Genomic DNA, 26554 nt, shown 5'->3' on the forward strand with positions numbered 1-26554 from the left:
CATGACAAGAATGGTCTTTCTCAGCCTCACAATGGCCCTAGGCTCATGGTTCTAAGCAGAGTTTTTCTAATCTCTGGCTTGTTCCCCATCCTGGGAGCCTGTCCAGAGCTATGCACTGCCAGACTAGTGGTTGTCCCAGGCAAACTCTCTGTTTTGTCTCCCTGGTGTTGGACTAGTGGTCATCTCAGGCTTGCTTTTTTTCAGGAAATGTTAGGCTATTAATCAATCTGATGGTCATAGGTCAGATCACTGAGAATAGACAGATTCCCTCTCTTCTCTGTAACTGCAATGCTTCTTGGGCCAGGGTGGGGGAATATTTATACTAACAAGGGGGCATTGGTTTTCAAACTGAAACTTTTCAGAACATCAATAAAAAGATTAAAATAATGCATAATAAAAATATTACATGAAATTATAAAAATACTGATTAGAGGATTCTTTATGTTTCTAGAGAAAATAACCAACAAAACTATGAATAATGACAAAACTGTGAAGAAAACTACAAATTAAAATGACCTAAATTCCAAGGACAAATATTGTGTCTAGAGGAAACTAGCTTAGAACTCACAGGATAGATGTCCCCACAGAGAGAAAAAAATTATTGACATTCTTTATGTACTTAGTAGGAAGGAATTTTATAGAAGGTTTAAAATTTTAGGAAGAAGAAATATAGGAAAATTTTATGAAGGATTATAAAGTGAGAAATTAAAACAATTATAAACTTTAAAAGTACATTTGTAACTTAAACAATTGTAATTCATGTGCCTGTGAAATGAATACTACTCTAAGTAGATCTAATAGTGTAAATATTAAAGAATAATTTAATAAAATTATAAGATTTTTGTATTGAAAATATGTTTTAATAAGTAATCACTATGAATAAAAGATAAAAACAGCACTTTAAAACTGATAAAAACAAGAAATATCAGAATGTACATATTATTTTGAATAGAAGAAATAATAAGAGGAAGACCTAAGAGATTTAAAACTGTATTTAGCCATAGGGAAGGATGAAAACTGCTATTTTTCTTAAAAACACTCTTTTGTAGTTAACATAGGTTTGCTCTAATTTATTTTCAAATATACTAAATTTCCTTTTTAATTATTTAACTGCTTAGAAGTATGTGAGGGATACCTACATAAATCCTAAAACTAATTATAAATCCCCAAATGCCAAGTTGATAAGAATGCAAAGCATTGGTAGAAACTTGAAAACAGATACCACATAAATAGGAAATAAGCATAGATAAGATAGAATAGTAAGCCAGAAAGACAGAATTAAATCCATCGAGATATAATGTCACATGTGCATCTATGTTATACAATGGATCAAAGACCTCAATGTAAAATCAGATGCACTAAATCCAATAGAAGAGGAAGGGAGGAAAAGCCGTGATAGCATTAACACTATAGACAATTTCCTGAACAGAATACCAATGGTACAGGCACTAAGATCAACGATTAATAAATGGTACCTCATGAAACTGAGAAGCTTTTGCAAGGCAAAGGACACCATGAATAGGACAAAATTGCAGCCTATGGAATAAGAAAATAATTTCCACCAACCCTAAATCCAAAAGAGAGATTATATCCAAAATATATGAAGAACTCAAGAAACAAGACATTGACAAACCAATAACTCAATTAAAAATTGGGTACAGATCTAAACAGAGAATTCTTTATAGAGTGGCCAAGAAGCACTTCAGGAAATGCTCAAAATCCTTAGTCATCATGAATATACAAACCAAAGGACTCTGAGATTCCACTTTTACATCCATCAGAATGGCTAGGATAATAAAACTCAAGCAAGGACTCATGCTGGTAAGGATATGGAGAAAGGGAACACTGCTCTCTTGGTGGTAATAGTCCAAAATTGTACAGTCTTCTGGAAATCAGGATGGCAGTTTATCTGAAAATTGGAAATAATTCTATGTCAAGATCCAGCTATACCACTCCTGTGCATATACAGAAAATATGCCCCACTATACCACAAGGACACTAGCTCAACTACAATCATAACAGCTTTATTCATAATAGTCAGAAATTGGAAACAGCCTATTTGTCCCTCAGCAGAAGAATGGATAAAGAATATGTGGTATGTTTTCACAATGGAGTATTACTCCGTCGTTAAAAATACAATGGCAACCTGAAATTTGCATGCAAATGGATGGAACTAGAAAATAGCATCTTCAAGCTCTTCCAAGGGGCTCGAGACCCCATATGAACAACAATGCCAACCAACCAGAGTTTCCAGGGACTAAACTACTACCCAAAGACTATACATGGACTGACCCTGGACTCCAACCTCATAGGTAGCAATGAATAGTGTAGTAAGAGCACCAGTGGAAGGGGAAGCCCTTGGTCCTGCCAAGACTGAACCCCCAGTGAACGTGATTGTTAGGGGGAGGGAGGTAATGGGGGGAGGATGGGGAGGGGAACACCCATAAAGAAGAGGAGGGAGAGGGGTTAGGGGGATGTTGGCCCGGAAACCGAGAAAGGGAATAAAACTCGAAATGTAAATAAGAAATACTCAAGTTAATAAAGATTTAAAAAAGAAGAAGAAGAAAATAGCATCTTGAGTGAGGCAACCCAGACCAAGAAAGACAGACAGGGTAGGTATTCACATAAAGTACATGCTGCACTCCACAGACCCAAAGTAGCTAAGTAAAATGGATTCAAGGGGGACAGTTAATTTCACTGAGAAGGGTGAATAGAATATATATCTCAGGGAAAGGTGAGAGAGGACTGGATGGGGGTGGAGGTGAGGGTGGGAACAGGAGAAATCAAGTGCGAGGAGGGAGAGAGAGGATACTGGGAGAGAAAACTGAAATGGAGCCTGGAGCATCTCTTCGATAAGCTAGAAACCTAACACAATGTGAAAACTCCTAGGAAACTATGAATGTGACCCTAGCTAAAACTCATAGCAATGGTTGATGTGGACCCTGAATTGGCCAACTACAGTAACCATGCAAGATTTCTAATGGATGGATTGGAACACAAACCCAGTCACAAAAAATTCTACCCACAATTTGTCCTGCTTACAAGATGTGTAGGAATGAAGATGGAGAAGAAATTAAGGGACTAGCCAACCAATGACTGGTCCAGCTTGAAACTCATGTCATGAGAGTGATACCACTCCTGACACTGTTAATGATATTCTGCTGTACTTGTAGACAGAAGCTTAGCAAACTGTCATTAGAGAGGCTTCACTCAGCAACTGACAGAAACAGATGCAGAGACCCACAGCCAAGCACTAGAAGTAATTAGGGAGTCTTGTGGAGGAATTGGGGGAAGAATGAAGGGACCGGAAGAGGACAGGGACCCCACAGGAATACCAATGGAGACAATCTGGATCCTTGGGCGCTCCCAAAGGTTGAACCATTTATTAAAGAGCAAACATGGGCTAGAACTAGTCTCCCCTGCACACATGTAACAGTTGTGCAGCTTGGTCTTAATGTGCGACTCCTAGAAGCAGGATCAGGGGCTGTATCTGACTCTTTTGCCTACCTTTTGGACCTTTTCCCCCTAGTGGGATACCTAGTCTATCCTCAATAGGAGAAGATCAAGTCTTACTGCAACTTGATATGCCAAATCTGCTTGACATCAATGGGAGGACTCCCTTTTATTGAAGTGGGAGGAAGATTTTATGGGAGAGGAAGGGGAGGTGGGGGAGAACTCAAAGAGGAGGGGGGAAGGGATACTGCAGTCAAGATGTAAAATAAACAAATTTGTTAGTTAAAAAATAAATGATTCTGAATTTTCCTACTATTGCACATTAAATTTGTATAAACACACACATATATTTGATTTTCATCATTTTGTCAAGGGAGTGAGTTTTTATTAAATCTAGAGCCTGCCACTGAATCTTTCTATGCCTTCTTGTCAGATTCTTCTTTCTTACACTTGATCTCACTCTTGTGTTATCTTTTATAATTAGGTTTTCACTAGAGCCACTTCTGTTCTCTTAAAATTCCAGAAGTAAGAGCTAAATAATCTATTTTATTTGGTGTTTATAGAGTAAGTTAAGCTAAGCTATTCCATTAGTAGTAATAGGAAACAGACCATAAGCCACCCAAAATATGCAGTCTTAAACTTTATTTTCAGATAATTCTAGTTTCAAAGCAAAACAGACCAAAATGCACTAATGATTTTTTGTAGCCTCTGCCTCCAAATATAGGAATTCACCACTATCACTTTTCCACACTGTGATTATAATATTTTAAAAATGGTAAACTTAATATTGAAATGTTAATAACATATAAAGTGAATAGTTTGTTAGGATTCAGCCATAATGTGGTATATTCTACTGTATTGATAAAAATAAAATAGCACATATCCATAACTATAAATGTATTAGATGTACTTATGTAAATATATTAAATAATTCCATTAATAAAGTAATATAAATATAAAATGTGTTTATGTAAATATGAACCTAATACTTTTTTAAAGATTTATTTATTTATTATGTTTACAGCATTCTGCCTGCATGTATACCTGCAGGCCAGAAGAATTACCCTAGATGCCTAGAACAAATGAAACTCAAGACGGATGATCAAAATGTGAATGCTTCACTCCTTCTCTAAAAGGGGAACAAGAATACCCTTGGCAGGGAAGAGAGAGGCAAAGATTAAAACAGAGACTGAAGGAACACCCATTCAGAATCTGCCCCACATGTGGCCCATACATATACAGCCACCCAATTAGACAAGATGGATGAAGCAAAGAAGTGCAGACCGACAGGAGCCGGATGTAGATCGCTCCTGAGAGACACAGCCAGAATACAGCAAATACAGAGGCGAATGCTAGCAGCAAACCACTGAACTGAGAATAGGTCCCCCGTTGAAGGAATTAGAGAAAGGACTGGAAGAGCTTGAAGGGGCTCGAGACCCCATATGTACAACAATGTCAAGCAACCAGAGCTTCCAGGGACTAAGCCACTACCTAAAGACTATACATGGACTGACCCTGGACTCTGACCTCATAGGTAGCAATGAATATCCTAGTAAGAGCACCAGTGGAAGGGGAAGCCCTGTGTCCTGCTAAGACTGAACCCCCAGTGAACTAGACTGTTGGGGGGAGGGCGGCAATGGGGGGAGGGTTGGGAGGGGGGAGGGGGATGTTTGCCCGGAAACCAAAGAATTATTATTAAGTATTAAATAAATTAAAAAAAACCACCTATATACCTAAAACCCTTAGAGTATGAAGGCAAAAGACAAAATCGCATGCCTCCTGGATACTAATATAGCTCTAGTATATCAGCAGAAAAAAAAATAAATGTATTAGATGTACTTATGTAAATATATTAAATAATTCCATTAATAATGTAATATAAATATAAAATGTGTTTATGTAAATATGAACATAATACTTTTTTAAAGATTTATTTATTTATTATGTTTACAGCATTCTGCCTGCATGTATACCTGCAGGCCAGAAGAGGGCACCAGATGTCATTATACATGGTTGTGAGCCACCATGTGATTGCTGGAATTGAACTCAGGACCTCTGGAAGAGCAGACAGTGCTCTTAACCTCTGAGCCATCTCTCCAGCCCCCATAAATAATACTTTTTATTTATGGTATACCCATATATTATTTTTTAATTCATCTTCCATAATCTCTGTAATCATTTAACATTTTCACTCTTTATATAGGTTCAACAAATTAGAGTTTTATACAGTTGGATTCATAGCCTCCAGCCTCTTCATAATGGCTTTTCTCTTCTCTCTATTTATTTATTTATTTATTTATTTATTTATTTATTTATTTACTTACTTACTTACTTACTTACTTTACATCCTGATATCGGCACCCTCCCCCCTCTCTTTCCAATCCCATTCACATTCCCTCACATCCCCTTCACATTCCCTCATCCCTTTTTCCTGGGCACATTAAGTCATAGCATGACAAACACATCCTTTCCTGCCAAGGCCAGCCAAGACAACCCAGCTAGGGGAAATGATCCAAAGACTCACAACCAAATCAGAGACAGGCTCTGCTCCAATTGTTAGGGGACTCACATGAAGACCAAGCTGCATATCTACTACATATGTGTAGGGGACATAGATACAGCTCATGCATGCTATTCTGTTGGTGGTCTAGTCTCTGTGAGCCTTCATGACTCCTGTAGGTCTTCTGTTGTCTTTGACCCCTCAAACTCCCACAATTCTAACTCCCACTCTTCCAAAAGACTCTCCAATCTCTACCTGATGTTTGACTGTGGGTCTCTATATCTATTAGCCATAAATTTCAGGATAATCAAGTTACAATTCACAGACCCAACAATGCTAAGTAACAAAAAGGGCCCAAGGGAATGTGCTTGAATCTCACCCAGAACGAGAAACAAAATAGATATCTGAAATAGGTGGAGGGAGGAAACTGAGTGGGAGAGGGGTTGGGAGGGGAACAAGGTGAAGAATAGGAATGGAGAGGTGAGGAAGGGGTGGAAAGATTGGGAAAGAGAATGAAAATCAATGGGGAACATTTCTGGGACAGGGGAGGCTTCCAGGACTGAGGTTGTCCTGTTCTTTAAACTATTTCCATCTGATTTGGGGGTGACATTCTCTGTTTAGGGAACCTAAGAAAATTGGGATGCTGGTCAAGTATTGAGTGAGCTGACTGCTTAATTGCTGTCCAGGTTCTGTGACTTCGTAGCTATGAATGTGCAGGCAGTTAGGCATCTGTGAGGTTTGCCTGGAGCACCTGTGGGTAGCTTCTCTGGAGCTGTCCTGGATTCAGATTCTGAGTAAACATCTGGATTTTGGGAGGCTGCTGAAACACATTTATACATATTAGAGGCAGAAAATAAAAGGGAAGTAGGTTTGGGAGAAAACCTTTTTCTTAGGTGTGCATTTGAAACCTTTAAGTCCCTAGTCTTGGTGGTTGGAGAGAAGAGTCCTAAAACTAGGGAACAGGGAGGAATCCTGCTCTTTGGAATAGGCAACAGGTGGGGAACTTAGACTATTGATTAACAGAGGTTCTTATCCAGATGGAGTCTACTTGACCCACGAGAGGTAGATCTGAGTGGGTTTCATGAAGCTTACAAGAATCATTTTGAGTTTTCAAAAGAGGATAGATTTTAGACATGCTAAATTGTAGTCTGTATTGAAATGCACAATGTAGAGAAGGGTAGAAGATACTATCTTTATGTCATAGTAGAAGTTTGGTAAATATTTTAATTATGAGCACTAATTAAGGTGAGCTTAGGGAAGACAGAAACTTTTTGTGGAACAGAAAGAGCAAGAAGGACTTACCTCTCAATCCAGAAGACTGGGTATACATGATCAGAAATATATGAAGTCTATATTTAAAAGACAATCTAAGGAAACTTAAAATCTTGAATTTGTGACAATGATAGTTGATCATATAGTGGAATGTTTTACCACAGTTGACTAATAGTTTATTAGAACTTTATTGATTAATATTAGAACTCTGAACTTTCAAAGTCCTAATACAACAGTACTATAGTGAGGGGAAGAAATATAAATCAATTTTTCTACATTAAATCATTTTCCTATCACCACCCATGTTTTTTTATGTCCTATAACCTTCCCAAAACACGGTCCTAGACCTTCAAAGATTTTCTTCCTATCCAAATAGTTACCATCAGGAGAAGATACTACAAAGTGAGTTCCTTTGAACCATGAATCAAAGAGTGAGCACAGACTATACCTAGGCCCCATGCACATATGTAACAGGTATGCAGCTTGGTCTCCATGCAAGACCCCTAACAACTGGAGCAGGGTCTGACCCTGAATTTATTGCCTGCCTGTGGATCCCCTTCCCATAACTGGGCTGCAAAATGCCTCTGTCTCCTATAGTCTCTGGGTACAGAAGCTCATTCTCATAAATCATGCTGACATTTGTTGGCAGATCTTGAGCAAGAGACAATATGTTGATTGTTCATGCTTGTGTACATGGGACATAGCTTCTGAATCTCAGGCCTAGTTTCCATCTTGACTAATTCCTGTGGCCCCTTTCTTTATAGGAACCTCTTAAATGTCTTCTCTCTAAAGCCCAAATATGGGGGGGGTGTGGACTCATTGTCTCAAGTGGGTACCTATTTGGTTCAGCTATCTGACCCAGATTATCTGAAGTTGAATATCAACCAAAGAGTCCACAGTCCACTCTCAGGACCTACATCTACCCTGAAAGCTAGCTCCCCTCTCCCCCTCTGGGAATGTCTAAAAGTGATATCCATGCAGGGCTGCTAAGAACAAAGCAGAAAGATGTTCATCCATCCAAGTGGGCCTCAATTAGAGCTAGGCTGACCACAGGGATGAAGCTGCATGAACTTTGGACTATAACTCTCAAAGGGACCGTTAGTTTCTACCCCAAGGGCCTCCCTTAATTCAGAAAGCTCAGAATGGCCTTCTGTGTTTCAGAAACCTCCCAATATGGCTCCAAGTCACAAACACAGCCCAGATCTTCATATGCATAGTTGCAGGTAGAAAGGTGGACAGGGGTTCGTTCTTGAAATTAGAAGTAAGGCATTGTCTGACCCCCGCACTCCTCACAATTCCATTGTTCTCTTGAGAGGCTGAGAATCCACACTTTCCTTGAGATCTAGCAGGAAACCTTTGCCTGTGAGTCTCTGTTATGCCACACAAGACCACTCTGTCAATGGGTTCATTAGTCAGTGTGAAAGACAGTTATGGCTGAGGGCAGGATGTCCTTTGTAGACCACAGAAGGCATCAGGAACATCAGAAAAGATGGGAAAATGTGTAGGGATTGAACTGCTCACACACGGAGGCACGGCCAGTTTAAGGGGCATTGTATCGGGCTGGGAACGGACAGAAACTCCCACACTGGAACACCCAGCTATCCAGGATGCACTCAGGGACAATCTCTACATATACTTGACTCATGTGCTCCCTTTATTTTAAGACTGTTCTCAGTAGCTAACATAAGCCTCCTGGGAGGTCCTTCTACTGCTGTTCTGATAAATATTACAAAGAACTAGGAAGAGTCCTGTGTTTGTCAGAGGGACAGCCTTGGTCTGGTGGGGGTGAGAACTTCCTGTGTTACAGGTGCTGAGAGGCTCCTGGTCTCCCTCCCGGGCTGATCATATGTTAAGCAGGAATCAGGGACATTTCCAATGCCAGGAGCCTCAAGGTCCTTCCCCTGGAAAGTGAGCAGTCCATCAGGATGGCTGGAGTATGTTGGCGGCATGTGAAAGCCTTGGTGCAGTTCCTTGAGTGAACAAGCTATAGAGAAGATGGAACTAAGGAGAGCTAAGAAGTCAGATGGATATGTCACAGAGAAATGTCACTAAATCTTCCCACTCAGTCAACATCTGTTGACTATGTGCCAAAACTTCACTAGAGATAATAGAGCTCTAAAGCTGTACTATGCTTGCAGAACTGGATCTCAGGATAAAACTGGTAACTGCTCATGAGGATCTGATTTACTTCCCTGCATCCTGAATAAACAGTGGGATTAAACAGCCTATGCCGCCTGCCATACCACTACTCGCTTGGCAAGTGGAAGAAGAGCAGCAGAATAGGAGAGCATCTTGCAGTCCCACAAGTCTGCCTTACAGACTGCAGCAGCAGAAATAAGGGAAGTCCTTCGATCACAAGGTGGAAGGAAGAACTGGCTTGAAATATACTTTCTCTCATTCCAAACAATGCACATATATCCACCCTCACACTCATGTATACATACATAAATGATTTCTGTTCAAACTTCAATTGGCCTAGGGCTAGACCTTTGGGTAAGCTCTTCCTGCTCTTGTAGTCTGTTCTGTTTCTCCTGAACAGGGAGGCAGAAGAGCACCAAAGAAGGAGTTTGTAGGCCTCATTTTCCTGTGATCCTAACCTATGTGTGAAGAGGGTTGGAAAAGAGATGCCCTACATGTGCTATGTTCATCTGTAACTCTAGCACCAGGACAGGAATGCTGTTTGTATTTGGTTTCCTGTTTTTAGGTGATAGGAATACAACCTTCCTGATGGTGTATGTTCTTCAAGTGTTCAGTCACCTAGTGACACTCCAGCCTGGGTCCTCCATGTCACCAACACTGACAGCTCAGAGCAGTTTTCCCTTCTCTCAGCCCTGAGTCATTCACACCTCCCTGGGGTGTTTACTTGGTCAATATTTCTGAGAGCTATTACTGCCTTGGTTCACCCCACTGAAAAGGCACTACTTGTCCCAGGGGACCCCTCTGAGCCTTCCTGTACTTATATTTGCAATAAAAATAGAATATTAACTTGCCTTGTTATTATTCTATAACAGGGCTGTTGCAGTTGAACTTTACCTTTTCACTGAAAAGTATAGATAAGTTTTTTCTTCAGTCACCCTGCTAAAGCAGAGACTTTCACAGAGCAACTGATGCTCAATGAAGGCTGGGGCAGAGATTGCATTCAGTTTACATTAGCTTTCATTTTAATTAGCTAACCAGAAAAGGAGGACTAAAACTAATAAAGTAATCAAAAATATTTTTTATTGTATTTTCCAGGAAAATGACAAGTTCTTTTCCAACTCCTGTGTAGTTCCTAGTAAAATACTGTGGTATCTTGAAACATAACTACAAATTAGACATAAGTCAATCTCATTTGTTTACAAAACTCCTGAAATGGCACTTCAATAGTAGATGTGTTATGAATACCAATCATAAAGTTAAAATTCTCCAGCTAATGAGTCTTGTAGTAAAAGTAACAACATTTTGTAATAAGGAGAAACCCCAAGTCACCCAGGTAGTGGAGGAAGAATGGAATGGTTCACACTCTACTCCCACTGGCTCTCAAATGAGGGCAGAGTAGTGAGACCACTGACTGTCTATTTGCGGTTGGACAGAATGTGTGCTGGTCAGAGCATAGTACTATCTGTAGGGCGATCCTGATCTAGGGCTTTGCTACTTCATCTCTCAAAGCCTTTGAATACCTGGTGGGGCAGGATCTGGGATCCTGATTAATGAGTTTGGTAAAAAAAAAATCATCTTGGTGGTTTCTGCATCATGCCTTGGGACCCCACAGAAACTCATGGCTTGGAAGATCACCTGCTTGTATTCCAGGTACCCTTGGTCCACAAAATGCTCAGTAATGATGATTTTAGGTTCCCTGTATATGAAATGATTCCTTCCTGCATACTGCCCTATGTTGTTCAATACATGCTATAGCACCTCCTCAATGGCACAATTGTCCTCTATGGAGATGTTGCATAGCATGTGATTACCAGACTTGTCTTAGGTATGCCTGGAGAACCATGATACATCCCATCATAGGTGATCCCAGGGACATGGACAAGAGAGGAGGGACGATGGGGTTCCTTTTCATTAGGTCAATGCCAAACATCAGCCTCATTCAACTCATTCAATCAGCAGCCTTAATAAAGATCACAAGGTAGTGTTCCTCATAATCTCAGATGATCATATACAGAATCTCTTCCATGGATGTCAGCTGCTGGATCCTGTACTTGAGAAGAAGGAACAGAATCAAATCAATTCTCTTTCTATTGACTGCATCCCATCAAGGGAACTCAGGGAGAACCGTTTCCCATACTTGGCTTCCTGAAGCCCCAAAAGATGGTGCTCCTGAAATGGGGAGCCCATGGCAATGGGGGGTAGGGGAGAAAAGGATCTCTGAGCACTCTGGGATGAACCCAGCATTCTTCCCACAGATAGCCCCTGAGGTTGTGGCAGTAGCTTCTACATGCTCGACCTCAGGTATGAGAACATGGGCAGCCTTCAAGTCCCTTGTCTCCCTTTGGGCATGAGTAGTATTCAGGAAGTTGAAGTTCTGACAGTTCTCAGGAGGATCCATGCTCAGTTTTCTTGAGAACAAAGGAGGACACCTTGGAGGTCACAGGGCTGAAGACTAACAAACCTGAGGGAGAAAGGGAGATGCTGAGTGGATTTTGACAGATGTCCCTTGGGCAGCTCTCAAAACTCCCTATTACAGGATTTTGCTTAGAGGATGTCCTATGGTCCTGCATGTGTCTCTTATGGGTAATCTGTGATAGCTTCCTTTTGTCTGAGGTAAATTCTCAGAACAAGTTTCTGTTTCTCTGATGTGGAGCATTCTTTAGTCCTGACAGAAGTCCCCCTTTAGACAGGATCTGCTCAGGTGTTGTAGAGGATTTCTGTTGTTCACTTAATTACTTCCTCAGCCTCTTACAGATATCCAGAAACATTTCCTTCCTCATCTCTTTGTAAATATTGCTGCTTCCATGAAAAATTGGTGGGAAATTACCATTCTTGTCTTAGGGACCACATATGCAGCTCTTCTCCCTTCTCTGAATAAAGGTCAAATTGTTTCCTGACTTCATCATTATTTGGTTTTACTTTTACTTCTATCCAGAAACCTTTTTTAAAAATGTTGTTTTGAAAATAATTTGCTTTCTATCTTAATTAGCTTTTGAGCAAAGAGAAGTATAAAATTAAACCAGTCTCTAGCAGAGGCCCAGGGCTAGGAGTCTTCAGGAGTAAGAACTGCCTCTCCGGGGCTCTGGGTTCTGAAGGTAGAGAAGGAAGTATTTGAGATGATGATATGGTTCTCTACATGAAATGGATGCCTCAGGTCCTGCTCTACATTTTTAGGATGATGAGCTACCATGATTTTCTGAACTTTTTAAAGCAGAGTTTAAACAAGATCTTTTAGAGGTATCCAGATCTTTTCATTATCAACATAAGGGGATTGATAAGGTGGTCAGGTTTTCTTTGAAGACTGAGTTGACATTTTTCATATAGTTCCTTATGGTATTATTATGGAGTTTGAGACCCTGGGAAAGGAGCATAGACTCAATCGGGATTATAATAATTTAAATTTATTGAGATTACAAGCAGGACAGTAATTTCTGAGACAAAATATAGACTGTTCCATGAAAGTTGAGGAGTAGGTGAGGAAGGATTTTAAAAGGCAAAGACCTCATGGAGACCTTGAGTATCTGCACAAGCAAGCCAGGGGACATTCAACTTTACCAATATTAAGTAGTCATCGCAACATCAAAAAGGTCCTTGAATGTCTGCACAAGCAGGTTACAGAAGCATAAACATAGTTAGTAATATCATAGCAAAGCAGATGGTCACAGCTCTATATTTCTGAGTGGAAGTCAGTGAGCCAGGGTTGCTAGGAACATATCTTGGATTGAGTTGAATCTGAGACAATTTCTATTCAACACAAAGATGGATGCCTTCTATAAAGTGGAATTTCTTTAGTCATCACATTGGCATTTTGACTATTGAATGATTCATGAGTGCAGAAGAATCTGAAGTAACTGCTAAAAGAGTGCTTAGAGATCGAAAATGTGGATGATTTCAAGGCATTACTGACTGCTTTCATGTATAATGCATCCTCAAATTATTAGCCAATCCTCAATGAAAGCCAAGCTGCTTCAAAAATGTCCAGATATTTTCTAGATTCAACACAATAATCTACTGAATATCCTCTTTGGAAAATTCCCATACTCTAGTGAAAGTCAGCTGACTTATTCTGTTTGCCTCTACCTAAAGAACAGCAATCATAGAAGAGAAGGGAACTGGGAATGGGTGGACACTCATGCTGCCTGGCTTAAAACACTCTCCTTAGTGGGAAGAGCTATTTAGGGTCACTAGGCATTGATGCTTCTATTCTCAAAACCCAGATGATCGAACCACTGTGAAGAATACCAGTCTTGATGCTGGGAGTACCACAGACCTGTGGGTCAGAACTCTACACAAATTGGGCCCTTGGTCTTTATGATAGTCTGACAATTGCTCCTTACCCACAGCATCTCCTTCTTCTTCCTGTCCACTTACCTCCTAACCCCTCAGTTCCTGCTGCATGGTTCAAAGTTGATCAGGGCAATGCACCTAGTAGCCATGCAAGTACTGTAGGAGTAAGTATGCACCTTCAGAGAACTTCAGATGCCTGATGGCTATAACTAACTGCAGTATATCCTGATGTTGTTTGTTCAGCATCTTCCAGCACGCTGTGAATATACCCATGCTAAAAGATCTCCAGGTGCCTGGTGACTGTATCCCATAGGCTTCACCACCCTCAAAGGTGTGAAGGTGGATGAACTTCTTATGAATCTGGAAAAATACGAATCAGCAATATGAAGGCAGTCACTGGGAAATCCTAGTGCTCCTCAGCTGACACTCACTTTTTGCTTTCCAAAGCACCCATCACTCATTCATTCTCTCATTATGGCCCACTGTGCTAGAAGGATGTGACATAGCCATTGAGGCTCAACAGAGAACAAATGTAAGAGCAAGTTTCCCTTTCATCTGCCTAATTCACTGTTCAAGAATGTCAGGCTGTGCCCCATCTTTCCAACCCTGCTTCCTTCCTCCTATATCTAGGTGAGGTGGATCTAATAAAATCCTTCATTCTACTAATCTTTGTGGCTTCTTGGATGACCCAAGATGATACAAATGCGTCTATATGCTCTAGGAAAGATCATGGTCAATTAAGGTCATGTCCTAGGAGAGGTGAGACAAGCAGATGTAAAGCCTCAAGTAAGCCTAGGGTTGTTTCTTTGACTATCAAAAGAATAGTATGTAGGTTGTTTATTGCAGCCCATATATCTAACTCTCTGGTTTCTGGTTTGGGGTCCTTAGTCTTTTTCTGACCCAAAATTGTTTCCATGCCTGAGACCTAGGTTAGGGTGTGCCATAGGCCATATTCTCCCAATTAGAAACTAATGGAAATATCATTCAACTAACTCTAAGTTAGAGTAGTGGCTCTGCTGTCCCCTTGGGTCCCACATATACCATAAATATGAAGCAACTGTCAGGAATAAATTCACTCCTAAAAAGAAAAAATCCTTTTTTTGCTTTGTTGCTATAGTAACTGGTTGTGCCAAGGTCTTATTCTGGCAATAGGCCCCTGTTTGGGTAGCTCGCTAACCTCTATGACTTCTTGGATGACCCAGGATAACACAGATGCTTCTGTATGCTCTAGGAAAGCTCATAGTCATTTAAGGCCTGGTACTGCATTGCATGGATGCTATACAGGAAGGAAGCAGGATAAAGGCACATGCAGCCAGTAACAGGCACAAGCTGGCTACCTGGTTGCTATACCTCCCACAGTAGAGATTTGCTGGAATGGCTGTCCTGTGGAGAGGTGGGCCATTTGCATTTGCTCCCAGATTTGCCATCCCCAGTTTCATAGAGCGTAGTCAACACTGCATATTGGCTAGAGAGCTTGCAATTCTAAAACCAGCAGAGTTGTCAAAAAAAAAGAGGACAGGATGATGATTAGTATTGCTAAACCCTAACCAGAGTAAAATCCAGGCTCACTAAGAATCAGGCAGGTAAGAAAGGACCTGAAAAAGAGGAAAGGGGAGACATCTGAGGAAGAAGTTGGACAGCATGTTCCTCCATCTGTAGAGGAGAGGTGTTCTTGTGCCATAGGCTGGAAGAGGGACTCGGAATTAAGTATGCTCAGGGACTGGAAGATCATGCTGTGAAACAGGACTTCCTGCTTTGACAAATCCTCAGGGCATGAAACAAAGTTTCTGGTAGTGAGGGCCTGGAAGAGTGGAGACCACAATGGTTCCATATTAGTATTCTTGAAAGGCATGCATGGCTTTGGTAGACAGGAATGAAGGGGGAGCATCAAGACTAAGGGGGGTGGTGGGCTTGAACCTGATGGAGAAGTTAATAAAGAAGCATGAGCAAACAAGGTTGTTCTGTGGGTTCAACAGCATGGTATCAGGAACAGGGAGAACATGAGGACTATGGAAGAGAAACGACACTGACATCATTCAGCAGTTCAACTCAGCTGGTCTATAGACCTGGTGTTACCACAAGGGCGCCTATAACAGTACTTACTACAAATGAAAAATGGTCAGGATACTGTGTGTTCCTATTCTTTGTCATCCCCTTTGTCCTTTTCTTTGTGGCATCAACTCCTTGTGTAGACAGCCAGGAAACAGAGAATAACACTGAAAAGGCAGGAAGCAGGACTTAGGAGTAGACAGCACTGAGAGTAGAAGTTATACAGCATGTTCTCCTGAGAGGAATGAGTAATGCATGAGCAACACAGCCCCATCACAGTGTCCAGTCTGAGAAAGCAAAGATTTGTGAGGGCCATTGCCACTACAAGCCCATTGTCATTCCTGTCTGCTTTCAATAATTTTGTCCCATTTTCTTAGTTGTTATTCAGTGAGTAGAAGGTTGGCCAAGTCCTCAGGGGAAGTACAAGGAAGCTCCTTGACAAGTTGATGCCGTATAGCCTGTCCCAGAGTTGCATGCTGGGTCACTGACCACCAGCTAAGTGAGTATGTGCAGACAGTGCTGTTTAACATAGTATCTTCTGTTTGGTTTAGCCCTGGCATGTCAGTAAACTCCTTGGAGAAGTTGGCCTCAGGGTGACCTCCTCTTCTATCTCTCCTCAGCAAGGAAGTCATCAAATTCAATGGTGAATTGGGCCATTCCCTAGCAATTTGTATGTTGTGTTTGTGTGAGCAAAGAATACCAGTCAATAGATTCAGTGTTGGGTTATAGAGCTAGTCAGGCTGAAATTGTCAAACCCTTTTCAGGATATGGGGTATGAGTCATTAGTATGAAAATCAAGAGAGTAAAATAAAGAAAAATAAAAGGAAAAAGAAGCAGAGTAGTTTTGTCTCGATTCTAAGTATCCGTATTTCAAAATGGGGCTTAAAATGTTGAAATTGTGTCATTTACCTACTGTGTGTTTCTGTTTCTGTATATGTGGGTGTGCCACTGTGAATGTGCTTGCACATCAGTGCCACAGTACATGCATGGAGGTCCAATTATTTCTAGGTGCTGAGCCTTCTTATAGTCTATGAACTATGAGGATTCTTGCTTCCTCCAAATGTACTGATAACAGCTTCTTGTCCTTTTTCCCTTTCTTCTCTTCTGTACTTTCAGGGTTGCCAGAATTTTCACCTATACTAGTTGCTGAATGTATCATGTGAGGAGGGTGCACCAAGACTTATCTGGTCTGGAGTCTTACTTGCAGATCCTTCTTTCCCACCATCCTCCTAGATGTGTAAACAGGAGCAGGACCATTGGATCACATGTTATTTGAAGTCCTCCCTGCAGCATGACCCAAGGGTCATATCTTATTTTCTTGACAGAAACCTCAAAAGAGTCAAGGGAAATACAGGGTGACTGAAGTGCTTAGACCCATGGAAACAAGAATTCTTCCATTTTATCTGATAAAACAGTATGGCTCTAGAAGGACAAAGAGACTCAGAAGGTGAAATTTATGCTTCAATTGTGTGTCCTATGTATCCCCCATTCACAGCAGAGTGGAGGTATCCTGGCCTTGTATGCAGTATTTAGCAGACAGTTTCTTCCCATTTACATAAAATGTGGCTAGAAAGGAAAGCAATATTAAGGACTGTAGATTTGGTTCAGTGGAGAAGAGCAAGCCTTGTCTTGTATAGAAAAATAGTCTTGAGGGTGTTTTCCCCAACACCCAAATATGACAGCTGACAATAGCCGGATCCTCCAGACCTAGGGTATCCAACTCCCTTTTGTAGACTCTGTGGGCACTTGCACTCACATGTGCAGTCTTTCCACCAAACTAATGCTAATGTTGAAGGACTAAATTCAAGAATGCAGAACTTTGGCCTATGATACCCATCCAGGTATGGTCTACCAATAGTTACATGTCTCCCAGTTGCATTGAAAACCTGCTGACATAGACAACATGTTTCTCCCTGCTGCAGATCAACTGGCCCTTGCTTAATAACAGGCCCAATGCAAAGAGATGGGATTTGAATGATTCTCCAAGAATACTTTTGGTGACTCATCTGGCTTCTGCAGTCCTTTTTAACATGTCAGTGGATTTCTTAGACCTATCCCTGAACCCCTGCAGGAAAACACCTTGAGAGGTCCCTTCCACTTCTCAGTGGTAAAAGGGTTTAATAGAAGCTTATAAGTATTGTTATCACAGGTCAGCAAAGGAGTTTGTAATACTGACCCCAGGAGACTAATCATAGTACAAGACATCTCTGAATACAATAATATGGTGTTCAAAATAAAAAAGCCAGTACTACTAATCTTAGTTAGGTTTTACTGTTGTGAACAGACACCATGACCAGGGAAAGTTTTATAAAGGACAACATTTAATTGGGGCTGGGTTATAGGTTCAGAGGTTCAGTCCATTATCATCAAGGTGGGAGCATGGCAGCATCCAGGCAGGCATGGTGCAAGCAGACCTGACAGTTCTTCATCTTTATCTGAAGGGTGCTAATGGAAGACTGACTTCTAGGCAGCTAAGACTAGGGTATTAAAGCCCACTTCCACAGTGACACATCTACTCTATCAAGACCAAATCTACTGCAACAAGGCCACATCTACTACAAGGAGGCCACACCTTCAAATACTGCTGCTCTCTGGACCTAGAATATACAAACTGTTACACTACCCGATAGCTCTTAACAGAAGGTAGAGCATCTGTGCTGGTTGCATGGATCATACTTTGCTCAATTGATGAGGACGTTGGCTCTCTTGGAGCCTCACTATTATTGCTTTCAATTCTTAGGCTGGACGGTAGAAGAGAAATTTTTTCATATGGGTTCCAGGCTCTGGGGCTGTGGTGGAGAAAATATGGCAGGTCAAAACATGCAAAGAAAAGAGGTACAGTTGTTACTGAGCCCTTGGCTAGGGAGGTATTGGAATAATGGGCATATGGAGAGGAAGAATGTGTCTTTGGCTATTCTTCCCTATCTCTTATGAAAATTGATTTGAATGGACTTTTGCTTGTCTTGTTATCCTAGGCTGGAAAAACATCCTATGCTATGCATGCCCCTTAGAACATAAGTGAACCAATAGGCTCAGGACTTGCACAATACATGATCAGGGGTCCTGGGAAGGAAATTGATTATTATGTCCTGGGGGTGACAGCACATCTTGTCCATCTCTGTACAAACCTGAGTTTTGGGATGCCTAGTTTGTGCTCACATTGAAAGCAGGCCATTGTACTCTTGCAAACTGTTCCTTATCTTCGTGGATTTATCTTAACCACACAGTCACTACAGAAGACCTTTCTGGGGTTCCTTAACAGGCAACCAAAAATGGTTAGCTTTTTATATTCCAGGCCCAAAGTGCTACTTTTGCCACAAATACTGTTAATGTTTTCATTCCTCAAAAGCCTTGGAGTCCACTAGGCTTGGACCTCATAGGGCTAGAAATATACTAGTGGGGCCAGGAGCATCAACTAGGGATTACTTTTACGCCAATTCTCAAAACTTAACAATCCTCTCCTTGCTCCCAATATGCAGGACATTCTTCTCCCAATGTATACACATTGTGGATCTATTTCAGACCCAGGTCTCTGTTCCCTTACCCCACAGGGGTATGCAAGTGACATAGGCCTCTGACTCTCATAATGTCCAATATCTGCCTTTTACACACATGAGGGTTCCTGTGCTCCCCTTAAGAAACATGGAGTTGATTCCACAAAATTGAAACAGATGGAGCCCTACCGAATTCCTTCTACGAAGCCACAATTACTCTTATACCTAAACCACACAAAGACACAACAAAGAAAGAGAACTTCAGACCAATTTCCCTTATGAATAGCGACGCAAAAATACTCAATAAAATTCTGGCAAACCGAATTCAAGAGCACATCAAAACAATCATCCACCATGATCAAGTAGGCTTCATCCCAGGCATGCAGGGATGGTTTAATATACGGAAAACCATCAATGTGATCCATTATATAAACAAACTGAAAGAACAGAACCACATGATCATTTCATTAGATGCTGAGAAAGCATTTGACAAAATTCAACACCCCTTCATGATAAAAGTCCTGGAAAGAATAGGAATTCAAGGCCCATACCTAAACATAGTAAAAGCCATATACAGCATACCAGTTGCTAACATTAAACTAAATGGAGAGAAACTTGAAGCAATCCCACTAAAATCAGGGACTAGACAAGGCTGCCCACTCTCTCCCTACTTATTCAATATAGTTCTTGAAGTTCTAGCCAGAGCAATCAGACAACAAAAGGAGATCAAAGGGATACAGATCGGAAAAGAAGAGGTCAAAATATCACTATTTGCAGATGACATGATAGTATATTTAAGTGATCCCAAAAGTTCCTCCAGAGAACTACTAAAGCTGATAAACAGCTTCAGCAAAGTGGCTGGGTATAAAATTAACTCAAATAAATCAGTTGCCTTCCTCTATACAAAAGAGAAACAAGCCGAGAAAGAAATTAGGGAAACGACACCCTTCATAATAGACCCAAATAATATAAAGTACCTCCGTGTGACTTTAACCAAGCAAGTAAAAGATCTGTACAATAAGAACTTCAAGACACTGAGGAAAGAAATTGAAGAAGACCTCAGAAGATGGAAAGATCTCCCATGCTCATGGATTGGCAGGATTAATATAGTAAAAATGGCCATTTTACCAAAAGCAATCTACAGATTCAATGCAATCCCCATCAAAATACCAATCCAATTCTTCAAAGAGTTAGACAGAACAATTTGCAAATTCATCTGGAATAACAAAAAACCCAGGATAGCTAAAGCTATCCTCAACAATAAAAGGACTTCAGGGGGAATCACTATCCCTGAAGTCAAGCAGTATTACAGAGCAATAGTGATAAAAACTGCATGGTATTGGTACAGAGACAGACAGATAGACCAATGGAATAGAATTGAAGACCCAGAAATGAACCCACACACCTATGGTCACTTGATTTTTGACAAAGGAGCCAAAACCATCCAATGGAAAAAAGATAGCATTTTCAGCAAATGGTGCTGGTTCAACTGGAGGGCAACATGTAGAAGAATGCAGATCGATCCATGCTTATCACCCTGTACAAAGCTTAAGTCCAAGTGGATCAAGGACCTCCACATCAAACCAGACACACTCAAACTAATAGAAGAAAAACTAGGGAAGCATCTGGAACACATGGGCACTGGAAAAAATTTCCTGAACAAAACACCAGTGGCTTATGCTCTAAGATCAAGAATCGACAAATGGGATCTCATAAAACTGCAAAGCTTCTGTAAGGGAAAGGACACTGTGGTTAGGACACAACGGCAACCAACAGATTGGGAAAAGATCTTTACCAATCCTACAACAGATAGTGACCTTATATCCAAAATATACAAAGAACTCAAGAAGTTAGACCGCAGGGAAACAAATAACCCTATTAAAAAATGGGGTTCAGAGCTAAACAAAGAATTCACAGCTGAGGAATGCCGAATGGCTGAGAAACACCTAAAGAAATGTTCAACATCTTTAGTCATAAGGGAAATGCAAATCAAAACAACCCTGAGATTTCACCTCACACCAGTGAGAATGGCTAAGATCAAAAACTCAGGTGACAGCAGATGCTGGCGAGGATGTGGAGAAAGAGGAACACTCCTCCATTGTTGGTGGGATTGCAGACTGGTAAAACCATTCTGGAAATCAGTCTGGAGGTTCCTCAGAAAATTGGACATTGAACTGCCTGAGGATCCAGCTATACCTCTCTTGGGCATATACCCAAAAGATGCCTCAACATATAAAAGAGACACGTGCTCCACTATGTTCATCGCAGCCTTATTTATAATAGCCAGAAAATGGAAAGAACCCAGATGCCCTTCAACAGAGGAATGGATACAGAAAATGTGGTACATCTACACAATGGAATATTACTCAGCTATCAAAAACAACGAGTTTATGAAATTCATAGGCAAATGCTTGGAACTGGAAAATATCATCCTGAGTGAGCTAACCCAATCACAGAAAGACATACATGGTATGCACTCATTGATAAGTGGCTATTAGCCCAAATGCTTGAATTACCCTAGATCCCTAGAACAAACGAAACTCAAGACGGATGATCAAAATGTGAATGCTTCACTCCTTCTTTAAATGAGGAAAAAGAATACCCTTGGCAGGGAAGGGAGAGGCAAAGATTAAAACAGAGACTGAAGGAACACCCATTCAGAGCCTGCCCCACATGTGGCCCATACATATACAGCCACCCAATTAGACAAGATGGATGAAGCAAAGAAGTGCAGACCGACAGGAGCCGGATGTAGATCGCTCCTGAGAGACACAGCCAGAATACAGCAAATACAGAGGCGAATGCCAGCAGCAAACCACTGAACTGAGAATAGGTCCCCTATTGAAGGAATCAGAGAAAGAACTGGAAGAGCTTGAAGGGGCTCGAGACCCCAAAAGTACAACAATGCCAAGCAACCAGAGCTTCCAGGGACTAAGCCACTACCTAAAGACTATACATGGACTGACCCTGGACTCTGACCCCATAGGTAGCAATGAATATCCTAGTAAGAGCACCAGTGGAAGGGGAAGCCCTGGGTCCTGCTAAGACTGAACCCCCAGTGAACTAGTCTATGGGGGGAGGGCGGCAATGGTGGGAGGGTTGGGAGGGGAACACCCATAAGGAAGGGGAGGGGGGAGGGGGATGTTTGCCCGGAAACCGGGAAAGGGAATAACACTCGAAATGTATATAAGAAATACTCAAGTTAATAAAAAAAAAAAAAAGAAAAAAAAAAAAAAAAGAAACATGGAGTTGTCAATCAGGGGCACTATCTCACCTCCTGAATCCTGCTAGTTCCTCAGAGACCTCTGGCAGCCTGAGTCTATCCTTCCACCCTTTTGCGAGCTAGCCCAGCTCTGAAATTTCCTCTGCTATCCCCTCATAGGTGAATGCTCTGTTTTAGACAGCAGTTGCTTTTACTGTGGGTGACTGTGTTTCTCTTCATACTCTTGGCACCAGGGAGGCTCCACTTCTAGGACTGATATTCCATAGCTCTCAAAGGACAACTGGATGCTGGACATAATTCAGTTGTCTTGCTGAACTGTCACAAATGTGGAGTAAGATGTCCCTGAGAGCAGCAAGGCCTTGGTCTGAGGGAGGCCCACAAAGTTACACATAGTTAATAGAGATTCTTCCATGTTGGAACTCCGGAAAGCTATGCAATCATTTTTATATATCTTTAATTTCATGCTTTTCATAGTAACACCCAATATAACTGGTTTCATTAGGCAATTTCATATATAGTTTGTATATACTAATGTTTCTCCTGTGATTCCCTCTGCTAAGCTCCACCCTACCCTGTCCCGTTCTCTTCCTGGGATACCTCCTTTCCCTTTTATGTAACTGCTACCCATTCTTCTTTTCCCCTCTTCTGCTTGCCCACAGTTAAATTACATATAAAACACACACACACACACACACACACACACACACACACACACACACAGGGTAAGAATCAAAAAAAGGAGGGGAAAGATAGTATCAAAATTCCAGGTTCTGGGATTAATAGCCTTAACAAAATATGAGAACAGTAATTTGCAATACAAAAGTAGGTGAACAGGTCTAAACCACATGTATCTTGCTGGTCTGTAACCCTCTTCCATCTTTGTCAGAGGCGTTGCTAACCTCTCCGTTCCTACAGTATGGGGTTTGCTATGTGAGGTGGCATCTGCATCCATCTCAATGGGGAGAGGGGAACAGGATGTCACACTGCACAGAACTGTGGAGTGCTCTTCTGTTCTGAGGAATGTGCCCTACACAGTGGACCCTTAGGCGGGTGGTAAGAATGAGCCTATCCTTGGAAAGAGCTGACAGCAGCTGTTGAGAGCTGAGAGTGTAGGCACATATTGTCCACTGAGAACCTTGGAGAGCCAGCATCACCTCCATGTTGTGCCTTCAAGAGAAGTCATTGATAAGGAAATCCTGACTCTCAGCTTGTCAGCCTGTCATAGATGGGACTTTCTTCATAATGTGGCAAAGGAGGGAAATTTAGATCTTCCTCTTCTGGCCTGAGATAATTTGAATTTGTGGAATGTTAAGGGGCAGTGAGAAGCTCTTACAGTTCTAAGACTGAAGACATGCCAGATGTCCTGAAGGACGGAGCCATGATACTTCTAGGTACACAACTGCCGTCTCCTATTTGTGGTCTCACAGCCAAACAGAATCTTTTAAATGCTGTAAAAGTACAAGGTTGTCTCGGTGGGTGTAGCAGTGTTGGAAGAGGGTGAAAGAAAGAAACAAACAAAAGACTGGGGGGGCATCCTTTGAAAGCATATGAGGTACAATGAACAGAAAATAGGAGAGGGGTTAGAGAAATGACTTGGCATTTAATATATCTTGCGGTTCTTGTAGGTGAACGGGGTTTGTTTCTCAGCACTCACATGGAGCTTAATAAGCACTTGCAGGTAGATGTAGATGTGTGCAAACACAAGGACTCAGAGATTTAAAAAATAATTACTTTATAGAAACAGACAAATATATAATAGAAGTAGAAAGATGAAATCTGTAATGAATCAACGTGCAAAGAAATCATTTTTATATTTCATTCTCTCTGTATCTCCATGTCCTATCCTGAGATGATTTGAGGGCAGTGCCCATCAAAGTGACATGAGAAAGTCTCCCTTTCAACAAGAGGACTCAAGGGACTTTTCCAAGTGCCATATAAGTGAGAGCATGTTCCCATCTACCTGATTATGAATATCTGGTTGCCAGCAGAGTCGCTCATGCCTGAATCATCATGGTCTACATATCTTGGAAAATGTGAGACAGGAGTGCCATGTTCCAGACCTCAGACTGGACTGTGACAGAGACAGAGGCACCATGGAGTGAAAGACCACTGAACTCAAAATGGCAGAGCCTTCCTGGCATCAGATTTTTCTCATTTTCTATAATTAACAACTGTCTGCTGTATGGCACTGACATGTGACTGCTCTTGCTGGGAGAGCTCACTGCATAATCACACTAAAGCTTTGCTGTGATTGGACTTCTGGTCCAAAAAAAGGAGGGAAACTACACCTTAGACAGAGCAAGAAAGTAATCTTCTTGTAACAAAAGAAGATAGTCACACAAATATAATTCCACCTCTAACAAAAAAATAACAGGAGACAATCACTGTTCCTTAATATATCTTAACATCAATGGACTCAATTCACCAAAAAAAAAAAAAGACATAGACTAACAGACTGGATACATAAAGAGGACCCAGTATTTTGCTGCATACAGGAAACTCACCTCAGTAACAAAGACAGAAACTACCTTAGAGAAAAAGGCTAGAAAAAATTTCCAAGCAAATGATCGCAGGAAGCAAGCTGGAGTAGTCATTCTAATGTCAAATACAATCTACATTCAACCAAAAGTTAAGAAAAAAGATAAGGAAGGATACTTTATACTCATCAAAGAAAAAATATACCAAGATGAACTCTCAATTCTGAACATCTATGTACTAATGCAAGGGCACCCACATTCATAAAAGACACTTTACTAAAGTCAAAAGCATATATTACGCCACACAGAATTATATTAGGAAACTTCAAAAATGATACTCTCATCAATGGGCAGAAAGAGAAAAAAAATTAAGACATAGTGAAACTAACAGAAATTATAAACCAAATGAATTTTAACAGAGATTTATAGAACATTTCATCCTAAAACAAAAGAATATACCTTCTTCTCAGCAGCTCATGGTACCTTCTCAAAAACTGACCATATAACAGGCAAAAAGTCTTAGTAGATTATTTCAAGGAGATTGAAATAATCCCATGCATTCTATCAGAACACCATGAACTAAGGCTGGTCTTTAATACCAATAAAAACATCAGAAGGCCCACATAAACAAGAAAGCTGAACATCACTCAACTCCATGACAACTTGGTCAAGGAAGAAAGAAAGAAAGAAATTAAAGACTTTTTAGAATTTAATGAAATGAAGACACAACTTGAATCTCAAACTTATGGGATACAATGAAAGCAGTGCTAAGAGGAAATCTCATGGCTTTGAGTGCCTCCAAAAAGAAATTGGAGAGAAAGCACACCTGAAATCTCTAGAACAAAAGGAAACAAATTCACTGAAGAGGAGTAGATGGCAGGAAATAATCACACTCAGAGCTGAAATCAGCCAAATAGAAACAAAAAGAACTACACAAAGAATCAACAAAACCAGAAGCTGGTCCTTTGACAAAATCAACAAAATAAATAAACCCTTAGCCAGACAAACCAGAGAGCAGAGAGACTGTATCCAAATAAACAAAATCAGAAATGAAAAGGGAGACATAACAAGAGAAACTAAGGAAATTCAAACTAAGGAAATTCCTACTCTGAAAGCTTATATTCAAGAAAACTGGAAAGTCTGGAGGAAAGGGACAATTTCTAGACAGATACCAAGTACCAAAATCAAATCAGGACGCATAAACCATTTAAACAGTCCTATAACCCCTAAAATTGAAGCAGTCATTAAAAGTCTGTCAACCAAAAAAAGGCCCAGAACCAGATGGGTTTTGTGAAGAATTCTATCAGACCTTCAAAGAAGACTTAATCCAATACTCCTCAAACTATTCCACAAAATGCAAACAGAAGGAACACTATCCAATTCCTTCTATGAACTCACAGATACACTTATACCTAAACCACACAAAGATACTACAAAGAAAGAGATGTTCAGACCAATTTCACTCAGGAATATAAATATCAAAGCAAAAATACTCAATAAAATTCTCACAAACCGAATCCAAGAACACATCAAAACGATTATTCACCATGATCAAGTAGGCTTCCTTTCAGGGATGCAAGGATTGTTCAATATATAGATAACCATCAACATAAGCCACTCTATAAATAAACTCAAGGGAAAAAAACATGTGATTATTTCA

At 40.8% G+C, this 26554-nt stretch overlaps 1 non-coding gene and 1 pseudogene across 1 annotated transcript; both read right to left on the minus strand.

Moving 5' to 3' along the window:
* Window positions 1–206: 206 nt before the first annotated feature.
* On the minus strand, window positions 207–290 carry LOC120099512 (small nucleolar RNA SNORA17; annotated as a pseudogene).
* A 22923-nt stretch (window positions 291–23213) lies between these two features.
* On the minus strand, window positions 23214–23335 carry LOC120099527 (U6atac minor spliceosomal RNA). Its single transcript, XR_005498688.1, has one exon. It is a non-coding gene; the product is annotated as a U6atac minor spliceosomal RNA (small nuclear RNA).
* Between the last annotated feature and the right edge of the window lie 3219 nt (window positions 23336–26554).

Source organism: Rattus norvegicus, chromosome X (assembly GCF_036323735.1).
Source record: "Rattus norvegicus strain BN/NHsdMcwi chromosome X, GRCr8, whole genome shotgun sequence".
Taxonomy (NCBI): domain Eukaryota; kingdom Metazoa; phylum Chordata; class Mammalia; order Rodentia; family Muridae; genus Rattus; species Rattus norvegicus.